Genomic DNA, 13,106 nt, shown 5'->3' on the forward strand with positions numbered 1-13,106 from the left:
CAGGAGTCCCAAGAGAAATGTGGTCACTCACCGTTGGATGTAAATTCAACGGGTTCACTCACTCTTGCGACCTCTTTTAAAAAACTTTTTTGAACCGTTGGATGTTACATCCCAACGACGGGTGACCATAATCTCTTGGACCTCTGTGGTCCAAGAGATCGGGGCTGATATATTATAATATATGTATATATATTATACAGTCCCGATCTCTTGAACTACAGGAGTCCAAGAGATTGTGGTCACCCACCGTTGGATATTAATCCAATAGTTCAAAAAAGTTTCTTAAAAGGAGTGCAATAGTGAGTGAACCGTTGAATTTACATCCAACGGTAAGTGACCACAAATATCTTAGAACCCTATAATCCAAGAGATCAAAACTGTATATATACATATATATTTTATAATATATATAATATATGTATATATACATACATATATAATATACATATATACACATATATACATGTATATTATTATTATTATAACATACCCATATATATATATATATATATATAACATATATACAGCAACTTGGACTAGACCAATATAGAGGAAATTGTTTCCATCATTTCTATGTTTTCTTATTAACTCAAGATTAAGCAACTGACAGGTCTCATGATTTTTACTCAAGGCATAGACTTGTTCGACTGTTTTGACATGGGTAGTTGACTTAAAACTGGATAATGACCATTTTTTCTTATAAATGTCCTGACTGGGGACTCTAGGTATATTCCAATCTTTATAATCTAGATTATTTCTATTATCATACTCAACTTGTTCTTCATTAACTATCTCTAGGAGACAACTATTGGTTCTAGAGCTGCTAGAATTGCAAGAATTAGTTTTAAATAAGCGACTCATTTTTACTCAAGGTTCTGGGGTTGGATTTCTAAAGAAGAAAGTAAACAGAAACTCCTAAGGCTGACTCCATGGGATAATAGAATACCTAAAATTCTCTCGCCCTCCTACTAATGCCACTACCGCTCCGGCCTCCCTAGGACTTACTGTTTGGAACAGGTCTTACGATTCGGACACCAAGAGAGAGAAGGACAGGTAAACTGAAAGACCAGAAGTAGAGAGAGAAGAAATTGAAAACTTACAACTCAGAAAACCTAAACCAGCCACTTGGGTTGGATGATTTACAGACTTAGACTCATTCTTCAACACTTACGGCTCTGATACCAGAAGGGGTCTAGAACCAGAAGGGGTCTAGAACCAAAAAGAGATAGAAGTAAAACAAAAGTATGTATAAGCAAAGAGATTATAGAATAGATGCAGTTTATGCGTGAAGCAAATTAATGAATAGATGAAAATAGATGCAAAAAATAGCATTACTCAAAGTACTCAAAATATTATTGATAACTTGCAGAATGCAAAACACTTACAAAATCTTTGTTTCAGCACTTAGTTCTTCAGAACATTGGTACTGAAAGAACTTTGAAACTAAGAAAAGAAAGTGGACTAAATTACATTATGTCTAAAACTGAGGCCAATTGGCCTTCTTAAATAAGCAAATAAAGTAAACTCTGGCAACTATTGATGAGCTGGCAACTTTGGATGCTTTGGAAAGTGACTGTAGAAGCACACGAAAGCTTTTGCTTTTACTGAGTGCTGTGACTTTTACTTTGTCGGGGAATCTGACTAAAGGAGCACGGGCTATCAGACTGTTGAAGCACGGGTCCAAAATTCCAAATGCTTTTGACTTAGGGCTCATGATGATGGCAACTTTTATTCTTCACCCAAATTGAAAGGACCAAAATCATAAGGGTCTTGACTATCTGGGGGATAATCACTCCACCGCATTTTGGGGGCTGGAGTCTTCTGACTGGATGACTTTGGTTGACTGGTAGATGACTGCGACTTAGGAGTGGCATCACTATCATCGTCTTCATTCATTTGGGAGGCTTGTAACATTAGTTGGCGAGCAATTTTCTGCAACTCAGACTTAGTTTTTCCCTCAATTAGGAGAGAAGAATGTGAAGAAGCAGGGGATGACTTTTTCTCAGGTTGCGGATTCCTGACTGGAGGAAAATCAGCATAAACATAATCTGCAATACGCTCAAGTTTAAATTTATCGCACCACTTGATATGACCATTTGAGGATCCAAGGGACTTTGTACTTGGCTACAAAATGGAGAAGATTTGGGAAGAACAGCTCATACTCTTTGAACTTATTTTTATTAGTGAAATAATTGACTAAATCTTGCATTGGAGGAGGAAATAGATCAATGACTGGACCATGTTTTTCCCACCAGTGATTGAACCAGTAGGGGAAGGGACTTTTGAATTTGCTGTCAAAATTAAGGAACCATGAATGACTAAAATCAACTGTTTGGTGAAGTAAGATAGAATACCATGCTTCGATATAATCATAGTAACTATACTGAAGTTCTGACTGAAGAACTTTGAGATCATAGGGGTGACTACTCCATTCATTCTCATTGATTATTTGATGGATGTAGAGGGAATGATAGAGGATGATATGGGGATTATCTCTGTCTTTAATTGGCTTAATGGTGATGGATTGGGTCTCATGGAGAATGTCTCTATAAAACTTTAAATTTTTAAATGGTTCTGGGGGAATGAAGTGACTATTTGGTGGAAAGTAGGATTTGGCAATGGTGATTGGGTTGGCAATAAAATTGTATTTTGAGTCAGTTATGAACAGGTGACTATTACTCTTGATCATGTATGGGGACGTCTTATGGTAGGAGGCAATTGGAAGATTAGACGGAGCAATATCTTGGAAAGGATCATGACTAGATATTAAGGCAGACTGAAAACTGGGAGCGAACCTGGCCAACTATGGCTCTTAGGTTGGCAAATCAAGGTGACTCGTGTTTGGCTTGACTCATTGATGGAGGGAGGACTCAGAGTGACTGGGGATGACTGGGTTGACTAGTTTGACCAATTTGACTCTTTTGCTTGTCTTTTTCTTTTCTTCTTTCTGCCATTGTTTTCCCTGCAGGAATTCTCTAGTAAGAAAATCAAGAATAGAATTCTCACTTCCTCTCAAATACTCAATATCAAAATCAAATATACTTAAAATAGCTTGCCATCGTGTAAATATTTGTTTGGATGCAATATTTTGAACATCTTTTTCTAATACATGCTTAGCTAACTTACAATCAACTCGGATAAAAAAAAATTTGATTTAATAAATCAGACTGAAATTTATTCATGCATGGTACAATAGATAGTATTTCTTTCTTAATAGTACTATAATTATTTTGAGACTATGACCAAGTACCAGAATGGAATCGGATGATTTGCTCAGATTGACTAGAATTGACTCTTTGTTTGAGGATACCTCCATAACCAATGTTAGAGGCATCAGTTTCAACTATTTTGAATGCATCAGTAGAAGGGATACCAAGACAAGGAAGTGTCTTAATATGAGCTTTGATCTGTTTGACTATATTAGTATGAATAGATGACCATAGGGGAGGATTACTCTGGAGACGATCAAATAAAGGCTTACATTGTTTTCTCAAATTCTTATAGAAATCAGAAACATAACTTAGAGATCCTAGAAATCTCTGGAGTTGACTTTTGTCTAGGATTTGATCAGGAAACTTATCAGCAAATTGAATAACTCGATCTACGGGACTAATCTGTGACTGGCAGATATTAAACCCAAGAAATCTCACATTAGTTTGGAACAACTTAATTTTCTTAGCAGAAACTACTAATTCATTTTGTTTGACTATCTGTAAGAACTTATGCAGATGTTTCCAGTGCTGCTCTATCGACTGAGAAAAGATAAGCACATCATCAATATAGACTATGAAAAAATGACTGAAAGGATTAAAAATCTCATATATTATATTTTGAAACTCATTGGGCGCATTCTTAAGACGAAAGGGCATAACATTCCACTCATAATGGCCGAAATGGGTAACAAAAGCATTTTTGTATCTATCAGACTCATGAATTTGAATTTGCCAAAATTCACTCTTCATATTAAATTTAGAAAAGATGATTGACTTTTCTAATCGATTAATTAAATCTCTTTTATTAGGGATTGGATATCTAATCCATTCTAAGACAGTATTAAGTGGCTTGTAATTAATGACTAATCTCGGGACTCCACATTCTAATTCAACATTTTTTTGGACATAGAAAGCAGGACAAGACCATGGTGACTACTCTTACGGATTATTCCTTTCTCAAGTAATTCTGTGATCTCAGTTTTACAAAATTCCATTAATTCTTGGCTCATTTGAATTGGTCTGGCTTTAGTGGGGATATTTTTCTCACTAAAAGACTTGACATAAGGAAGACTGACAACATGTTGTTTCCTATGCCAAAAAGCGTTGGGTAACTCAGAACAGACTTCTTGTTTTAATTTTTCTTCAAACTGTCAAATTTGTGATTGTAAAGACTCATGAGCAAGCTGTTGCTCAATTCTTTTGGTTTTGACTTCTTCTTAGAGGAATATTAATTGTTTATCTTTATTCTGAATAACTCTGACCGTTTTGGTGACTGCACTCTTTTGTAATTCTTTTAAATTGTGTAACTCAGGTTTGCTCAAGAATTCAAATTTATAGCTTTCTCTCCTAAACAAGTAGAAAGGACACCATCATGTTCTACCTAGAAATGATATAACATGGCAATAAATGGTAGACCTAGAATGACTTCATCAGTAATGTTTTTAACTAAGACGAAAGAGATCCTAAAACAGATTTTATTTTGGCAGACATGGGCTTTAGGGATCTCATAATTCAATTGGAGTGACTTTCCTGAGGCAGTGCTTAATGATTCTTTTGACTTTTTGTAATACTTAGTTGGGATTAGACCTTCTTGGATGCAATTAAGGTCGGCTTCTGAATCAAAGAGGGCAACTATGTTTAACTCAAAGCTTTTGACAAATATAGTGACTTGGGCATACCATTTTCTAAAATTTACGTGTTTAACTAAGTTGACGACATGATCATGATTAGAGGGTTCTTCGTCAGAATTTGTAGGGCTTTTCGGTGTAGACTTAGGAATTTTATTTTCTAATAGGTTAATCAGATCTTGTTTTATCTCATAATTTTCATTTTGTAACTTTTGACTTATTTGTTTTAACTTAATTATTTCTTTTTTGATTAGCTTTACCTCTAGTTGTAAATCTTGTAAAGTGACTTCTTTCTTTGTATTAAATTTTTCTAAGGTTGTGTTCAGACTTATCTTTTGAGAGGTAGACTGTCTCGGCTCTTCTTGACTAATGACTTTTCTTAATTTCTTTAAATACTCAGACTAAGGGCCAGTTTGGCATTGCTGTGCTGTGAAAATAATCGATGTTAGATTTGCTGTGAAAGAAATCAGTTGCTGGATAAAGCAGTTTGGTGTTTGGTAAACTTTTTGTTAAAACTGTTGTTGGTACTGATTCTTGCATAATCAGAAAATAATTCCTGCATAATCATTAAACTCAACGCCTCTTTGAAACTGATTCCTGCATAATCAAAAAATGAAAGCATATTATTAGCTGCTTTCCCTTTTAGCTTTCTCTCACAACAATTGTTAACAATAAGTGATTTTCTCATAGTTTACCAAATGGGTTGGGCTTCCCAAAATTTTTTAAAAATCACTTATCACCCGAAATAAGCAATGTCAAACGGGCACTAACTTTACTTATTAAATCAATTAATAATTCTTATTGTTCTTCTTGTTTGGTAAGGACATTAATTGATTTAGACTTACAACAATTATCTTGGCAACCAAATTGAATCATAGGCGAACTGGGTTGTGACTCAGAAGAATAGATTTCAGAAGACTCAGTATGACTAATCATGGTTTCATTTTCACTAGACTCAGAATTTCTTAACTCAAGGACTTTAATTAATTTGTCTTTATCTTCATCCGTGATTTTTAATTGCTTAATTGTGTCTTTAACTCTATAATTATTTGCATAGTGACCAAACTTTTGACATTTATAGCATTTTACTTTTCTCTTGTTGGTACTTTTCTTAAAGCGATTGTTTTTGCCGTGACTCTTTTTCCAATTTTTCTTAGGGAGAATCTTTTTTTACTATAAAACTCTTTATCTTCATTATTATGTTGGAATGACTGTTTTCTTCGTGAATAATGGTGACGTTTACTAAACTGTCGGCTGTGGTGACTGGGCTTACTCTTTCTAGACGGAGGAATAGATATTAGACCATACTATTCGCAGAAATTACCTAATTCATATTTAGTAGAATTTCTCTCAGACTGTATTTGTTTACCAATTTTCATATCAACACACATTCTCATACCAACTTGATTAATTGTGCTAATTATATTTCCGTATGTGAGACTATCCCAATCAATATGACCTTGTTCATTACTAAGGGTTGTTCGGATCTTATGAGCGAATTATATATATATATATATATATATATATATATATACAGAGAGCTTTTATTGAAGGATCCCTCAAATAAGCTTATTTGAGGGACACCCCTTGTAGGCCTCACTCCAGATTGTATTTCACTAATCCAAACTGTCTATTTTGTAGATACTCATTCAAATATCATCTCTACAAAAAATCACTTGAATCCGATATCATGTGACCACTCAATTGAGTTATTGAAATTTTAGTACTTTCTTAAAGCACCGTGTTCATTGATTTTGTAAGATACAAATTGGATATCGAAACGGTTTCCGATTTGTCTAATTTTTTTGTAAGGACGATCTATGAATGAATACCTAAAAAATAGATTGTTTGGATTATTGGGAAAAGAATTGTTGGGTACCCTAAAGGGCGTCCCTCAAATAAAATTATTTGAGGGATCCCTCAATAGAAGGAGACTGTATATATATGTATTTACATAGATATTTTTGAAAAATTAAAAAAATCTAGTCCTAGTCCAAGCATAAACCAAACGCAAGATAAGTGTTATCCAACTTAGACCAAACCAAACCAAGCCAAGACAGTCATGTGTCGTTTGGTATGGTTGACTGTCATGGATTAGACTAAATTCTAGGACTGTCTTGGATTAGCTCGAATTGGACTAAGCTGGATTAAGTACTGACCTACGTTTGGTGTTGCGTCGGACTAAGAAGCTGAATTGTAAAAATAGTGAAGATCCATGTTTGGTGCTGTGTCGAACTAAAAAAAAAAAATTATTTTAAAAAAAATATTTTTAAATAATTAAATGTAATTTTTTTTGTTATTAGAATTACCAAATTGACATATACATTTCTTTTCATCCAAACCAAATTGGCATGTACCTTTCATATATGCAAAAGTTAGAAATTCTTCATATATGTCAAAGTCATCTACATGACTCAGAAATTAGAGGTTTACTATACACAATTCTACCACTAATACATACAAATAAACATCCACAATTTCAAAATGAATTAATAAGCCCCATAACTAAGAACTATCTGGCTTTAATGCTAGCAATATGTTATACAATTTGTGGTGTTTCCAAAATGAAGCCAATCTTATCAATGCATCATTTGTGGTGTTTCCAAAATGATAGATGCATCAAATTTAGCTAGGCCATGTCCTCAAGCATTGTCCACAAGAATCGTGCAAGCACACATGGTTTCTAAATGCCACATCTCCAACAATAATATCAACAACATTCGTCTTTGATCCATATCTATTAATCAAAAAAGAAAAGAATTATTGCTCTTAATCAATCCTACTGAAAGTGAAATAACCTCAAATTGAAAATAAACAGTTTCATATGCAAATAGAAACATAACAATTAATGCAAAGCCATAATTAATACCATTTGCAAAGTATGGAAAATTCACCCCAAATGGACCAAAAATTATCAACCAATGTGTGCCTAATATCACAACAAATATGAAGAAAAAAGTTGTAAGATTATTTCACAATTGGCCAAAAGATGATGCTGCTGCTGATTAACACCATGTTATTTATTACATTTTCTTATTTGAAAGACCTAAACCAATGCCAAATTGGGAATGGGAAACGTTGAGGGGGTTCTTAGTTTATATGAGAGAGGGAGAGCCAATGGGTGGAAACTAGACCCCAATGCATTTTCTATCTTGGGTAAGATGTTTGGTGAGGCTGGGGACTATGATGGCATTAGGTATGTCTTGCAGGAAATGGCTGCTCTTGGTGTGCAGCCTAATTTGGTTGTGTACAATACTTTGTTAGAGGCAATGGGCAAGGCTAGAAAGCCTGGTTTAGCAAGAAGCTTATTCGAAGAAATAGTGGGATCCGGGCTGAAACCAAATGAGAAAACATAGGACGCATATTGCTCTGTCAAATGACAGATACAATCAATCACGGGCAATTGCAATCTCCAAAACTACAAATCTTTCTCCCCAAAAAAAAACAAAAAAAAAAGAGCATGACTTTACTCTGACATGGCCAAAGAAAAAAAACATAAAACCAAAGAGGCCTTTAGCTTTAGTTTTAATGAAGGCGATTGGAGGTTGATGATTATGACAATAATCATTGAATTCAATGGCTTTCTCAAGACTTATGTCAGTGAATACAACAGCCTACAACAACAAAAAATAAGTATATGCCTGTACAAACCCAAATAAAACTACCACACTAGAAAAATACACTCGTGAGTTGTAAATCCTTCTGCAAAATAGATAATTACTTACGGGATTCACAATTTTGAATATCTAACACTTGTTTGATAACTAGAGCATAAATTGCAATTTCTACAGAGCTAATACAACCATTTGTAATAGATATTTAGGAAAATCATCAGAACTAGATTACTTTAAAATGCTACCAACATAAGCAAAAATAGTTTACTATCAAAACCCAACAGAAGCAAGGTATTGAAACCAACAAGCAGAGGATAAATAGATGCAGTACAATTTGAATCACCAAATCACCAACCAAGAAAAAAAAATTGGCAAACTCCAAAACTCCAAATCTTCCTATGTGTAATCTTTTAGCACTAAATCACCAACCAAGAAAAATTGAACCACAAGGATGCATCATCCCACATGAACTAGTAAGTTCAAAAACTCAGGATTCATGCCAATTATCATTAGTAAATTACATAAATAGTCTCAAGTGATTGACCTCTTTTTGAAAGGTGATAAGCTTGAGCATCCAAACTATTTCTTACCATCTTCAGATCTCGGAGTTTCACATGTGTAGACCATTTAAATACATTAGATAGTAATGAAATCCATAAAAACTGAAACCACTAGGATGCATCATCCCACATGAACCAGTAAGTTCAATAAACTCAAGATTCATGCCAAAAGTCTAGGCTACTTCTGAATTTCTAGGTTTTCTTGAATACCTAATTACAAATTAATGGCCAATTAACATCAAGTACATATATATATATATATATCGCTACAGTAGATATGGATTCTACGAAAATTAGAGAAGAGAAGAAGAAAATAACAAAGAAAATGAAGGAGAGATTCAGAGCTTCAGGTCAAAATTGTTGAGGACAATTGCAAAATTCAAAGAGGTGGAAGAAGGAATAAGAGAGGTTCCAAAGGGAAAGATAAGAAAAACTTGCTTGGATCAAGATTCGAAGAAGATGAGTTGATGTTGAACAAAGGAGAGGTGGAGTCGCAGAGACGGAGTTGCGAACCACAGCGAGAGGTGTGTTCAATATAGTGAGAGGCGTGTTCAATATAGTGAAGGCTTATTTTGCGAACCCATTTTTAGTGTCTCTGTATAAAGAGAACGAGTAAGGGGTATTTTTTACTATTGGGCTATATAATCCCATTTAAATTAGTCCCATTTCTAACCAAACATGGGCTTTAGGTCCAATTTAGCACAGTCCTATCTAGTGAGCCTTACCAAAGGAGTCTTCTATGTTATACTCAAAATATGGACCGAAATTATAAAATAAAAAAAATTCCACATGAAATGCACTTTATAAACACACCTAAAACTCATTTACTACGTAAGCCACCACCCTTACTACTAACCTCCACCTATAAAACCACAAAAAATACAGAGAAGTAACATTAAGAACCATTCAACACAAAAAGGAGAAAATTTTCAAGTAGAAAAGGCTTCAAGGGTAAGACCTTTAAAAACCACACCTTTTTGTTAACGACTGTCATGTTCCAGTCTAGTGTAATAACACTGCTAGTTTACTGTGCTGCTATTTCTAATGCATGTCTACCGAAAAAAGGATGAAGAGAGAAGAAAATGGACCAATATTCATATTTATAGTATTATATATAAGCACCAAGATTAAAAGTGACATAGCCCTATCATCGGGAAATCAGGAAATCCTACCTCATGTCCAACTAGCTTAACCTTGTGCGGGTTTGTCCTTACGCAGAGTAGAACACCTAATTAAGATAATTTATTGATTAAAATTCACTGAAAAAAAAGAACACGTTTGAGTATCATACTGGCGCACGTAAACCTAAACCCAAAGTACACTTGACAAGTTGTTCGACCCGATTGTTACTCCCTTAACCTCACGTTCAAGCAAGCATAGAACCAAGCGTCAAGAAAAAACCAATCTATTCCCCTCCTATAATTGTTCTACTCTTTGGGATGTTTAAAATCAGGTGATTTGGCTCTAGACTCATAAAGAAAATTTAAAACATTAATTTAAAACAAAAACTTCAGCTTTACTAAACATTTAGGTTGGAACACGTTAACTTTGAAAATTCACTAAATATTGAGTTTAAATCAAAATAATTTAAAAAATTTCAGATCACAACTAGACATAGAAAAATTAAAAATATCAAAATTTGATGAAAATTAGGGTTAAGGAAGCATGTCAAAATAGAAACCAAAACAGACTAGGCTGCAGAATGTTCTTTTATTTTTTTAATTTTTTTAATTTTTTTTTTTCAGATTTGTACACTTTATTTTGAAAACTCACCAAAATTTCAAATTCCAACCAAACTGGATAAAATTTTCCAGATTTGAAGAAAATACGTGAAAGTAAAACATACTAAAAATTCATGAAAATCCAAGTTCAAGAAGTTTTCAAACACGTATTCAAAACATGGCATGCAATAGAATCATAACAATTCCAACAACATAGTCTCTACTTTGAAATTTCAAAAAAAAATTCAATTTAAATTCAAATGGCACAAAACCAACTTTGAAATAACCCTTGAGATATGAATTTTGATGTAACAAACTCCTAGAGTGAAATTTGGTACAAAATCACATCGAAATAATCTAGAACTTTAGAGAAACACACTTTGAAGGAGATATATGTCATTGAGGCAATCTAACCAATACTTGATTTACAACTAGTACTCAAAGAGACAATAAGAAGATGAGCTTCATGCCTTCAAATAATCATTTACTTGAGTTGATAGTGGCTAATTTGATCAATTGAATGACAAGTAACAAGCCATTTGAGAGAAAGTACACATTTATAACAAGAAATTCAATATAATCAATGAATAAGTTTTGTTCATACCAATTTTCAGAGAGTTATAATGGTTGCGTTTTGCTGACCTTTGGATATGTTATAAAGAGGAGAATTTGGAGTAACTATCATGAAGAAATCATAGTGTTTTGAGTTTTCAAAATGAGTGTACTGGATTGAAACTGAGGGAAGGAATTAGGGTCGAAGACTATAAACAAGTTCCACTCTAAACGTTCTAAATTTTTGATATGTTATAATAGACATAATTTCGAACAACTTAGATGGAGGAACCAAAGTCATTTAAGTACAGGAAATCATAGAAACATATTGAAACCGAGCATACTACTGCGAAATCAGAAAATGGTAAACATATTGTGATCATACCAACTTTTTGGAGTCTGTACTAATCGGATTGAGGTGAAAATGGAGCATGTTATAGGAATCACGTAAATGAACAACTTTTATGAAAGAAGTTTTCTCATTTGAGCTTTCTATATTTGAGTTCTCGGCTGCTCCAAGGAAGTGACGAATTTTAGATTTTGAAGAGGAACAAAAGAAGAATGAGGATGAAAATAAGGTGAATGAGGAAGAAAAGGATGATACAATGAATGATGAGGATAAGAATAATTACATGATTGAAGAATCTTAGGCTAGGTGAGTCATCAATTTAGAAAAGAGTGATGATACAATGAATAGGGAGAAAGAGAATAAATTCATGATTGAAGAATCTTAGGCTAGGTGAGTCATCAATTTAGAATAGGTGACTCATCCTTTCATAAATGGTGGATTTGAAAACTTGAGGCAAGGAGGGAAGAATGGGAGGAGGGTGGTTTGATGCCCTCCACGTTTTAGGTATTTTTTTTTTTTTTGTTGTTGTTGTTTTTGTTTAGTTGCCTACAAGGGTATTTTGGTAATCTTACACACATAGGGGTATTTTGGTCATTTTGTCGAACTTGAAATTAAACACGCTTAATTTAATAATCTCCATCTAAAATCACTTGATAAAATACCCATAATCATTCTCCACTATAATATTATTTTTCACTAAAATATGAAAATCCACCTTGAATTTTTCAGGGTATATTACAAGTCCTTGAGCGCGCTAGGGTTCATGCATTTACATATTCATATAATCGTTTTGATAGTTTGTTTTCTTTGTGTTTTTGTTTTTGATGGTTTCGTTTTTTAGGCCGAAGCGAGTCTGAATGCACAAGCTTTGAAGAAGTTTGTTGAGGAGAATCAGAGGTTGGTGGCGTCAGAGTGCAACAAATGGGAGAGAGAGAGAGTGTCTCTCTACAATCATGACCGGGAGGCTTTGATGGATTTTGGGGACGAGACTGATCTGAGCATTATAATGTCTTTTGTCCTTTTTTTTTTGGCAAAGTCTAGGTTGAGAGTAACTGCACATATCTGAGCATTAATTTATGATTTCTGACTGAGCCATGACTGAATATTTGCTCTTGTATACGTGGTAACTTGAGGCCATCAACTCCAACAGTTCTATCACTAATTGCTACAGATGTCGCAGACTCTATATTGGGTATTGATATCTCGTGTTTTTGAACAAGCACTAAAGTTTACACTGTTAGAAATAGTCTAATGCAAGAACTTCAGCTTAAGAAATTTTCCCAGGAACCAAACAGGCAGTGAACGAAACCGTAACCCTTAGAATTGCTTACCAAATCCTCATCCTTCTTTTCATCATTCTTCTTGGGATCCTTGGCTGGCGCTTTGACGGACTTCTTATCGCGCTTGCCGTTGCCGCTTGGGGTGTTTGGATCTTGTGGCGCTATGTTCAAAGAACTCGCGCTCTCCACT

At 34.2% G+C, this 13,106-nt stretch overlaps 1 long non-coding RNA gene across 1 annotated transcript; it reads right to left on the reverse strand.

Annotated features, from left to right (window-relative positions):
- On the reverse strand, window positions 7,181–13,105 carry LOC109947853. The gene is made up of 3 exons (XR_002270623.1): window positions 11,673–13,105; window positions 10,187–10,242; window positions 7,181–7,577 (listed from the first exon to the last, which is right to left on the reverse strand). It is a non-coding gene; the product is annotated as an uncharacterized LOC109947853 (long non-coding RNA).

This window comes from Prunus persica, chromosome G3 (assembly GCF_000346465.2).
Source record: "Prunus persica cultivar Lovell chromosome G3, Prunus_persica_NCBIv2, whole genome shotgun sequence".
NCBI classification, from domain to species: domain Eukaryota; kingdom Viridiplantae; phylum Streptophyta; class Magnoliopsida; order Rosales; family Rosaceae; genus Prunus; species Prunus persica.